The following is a 1,563-nucleotide window of genomic DNA, read 5'->3' on the forward strand; positions in this document are numbered from 1 at the left end:
CGGTCTGGGATTCTGTGATTCTGTGAAACTAGAGGAGCTGCTTCCCAACAGCCTGCTGCAAATCTCACCACCCACACTGGTTTTTATTGCACAAGTGATTTGGCACATTCTGATTCTTATACAGCCACAGAAAACTGCCCCAGAAGGGCACTTCTGTGAGCCACACCAGCATCCCTTCCCCTTGCTCCTCCATGTGCTCAGTCACATGCCTGCATGCAGCAGAGGAGGCTGCTTGTTCTCATCAGTTGGGAAGGAGGGTCAACAGCTCTCAGCGGCCTCCTGGCAGCCTTCTCACTGCTAGGGAGGACAGGGCTGAGTGGGTGGCCAAAACAAAGTGTTTGCCCTTTGCATCCTCCTAGGGACTGTCCCCAGGCGGAGACAAAACCCAGGGAAGCGTACGCAGATTTCTCAGCTGACAGAGTCCTTGCTTGCGGGGCAGCTTCTTTCTGGCCTCAGCTGCCTTCTGCAGGTGATCAGCGCTCTGTGAAATGGGTTTGGGACCTGCCCTTTAACAAAGCACCTAACAAACTCAACTCTGCTGAGATTAAGCTGAGTCCTGCCCTCTCATCCGTGAGCTGCAATTGCAAGGGAGCTGCCAGTCAACCGATGGCTAGAAGGGCTAAAGCACCTCTGCAAAACTCAGACAAAAAAGGAAAGGCTATTGTGAGAGGATTTTAACAGTGATATTATCACAGGCTTTTCTCTCTCATCTTTAGGTATGGAAGTCAGGAAAGGTAAGACCAAATCTCAGAGGAACTCCTTTTGATGCCTTTAAGAGCCACAAGGATGGTGAGGGCTCTGGAGAACAAGCCTGATGAGGAGCGGCTGAGGGAACTGGGCTTGTTTAGCCTGGAGAAGAGAAGGCTGAGGGGAGACCTCATCACCACCTACAACTGCCTCAAGGGAGGTTGTAGAGAGGTGGGTGCTGGTCTCCTCTCCCAGGTGATGGGGGATAGAACAAGGGGAAACGGCACCAAGCTGTGCCAAGGGAGGTTCAGGTTAGAGATAAGGAGGAAGTTCTTTACTGAGAACTGAGGGTCGTCAGAAGCTGGCACAGGCTGCCCAGGGAGGTGGTGGAGTCACCATCCCTGGATGTGTTTAAAGAGCGGGTAGATGAGGTACTTAAGGATATGGTTTAGTGGGTAGACAGGAACGGTTGGACGTGATGATCTCAGAGGGCTTTTCCAACCGAGCGATTCTGTGATTCTGTGATGTGTGTATTTCAAAACAAATACATCTGATCCTCATGTGCTCTCTGTTCACAGTAATACACAGTTCTGCACTAAATGCAGCCCATCGTCTTCTGAAAGCACACAATTTCCAAAACAAGACGCAGTCTTTCTCAGCTCTGCTGCTTCTTATCTCAAAGGAAGAAGCTAACATAAGGACTGCTCTCTGAGCTTTTTTGTAATGGAGAAGTAGGAGCTCACAGACACCAACTACATTCCAGTCACTGGTGCAGGTACAGAAAAATCCACAGCATCCCTTCCCTAGCAGCCTCTCCTGCCAGGGTTACTTTGCAGCAGGAGTCTGCAGAGTACATGTTACTCCAGCTCTACTCAC

This window comes from Mesitornis unicolor, unplaced genomic scaffold, assembly GCF_000695765.1.
Source record: "Mesitornis unicolor isolate BGI_N332 unplaced genomic scaffold, ASM69576v1 scaffold52580, whole genome shotgun sequence".
Taxonomy (NCBI): domain Eukaryota; kingdom Metazoa; phylum Chordata; class Aves; order Mesitornithiformes; family Mesitornithidae; genus Mesitornis; species Mesitornis unicolor.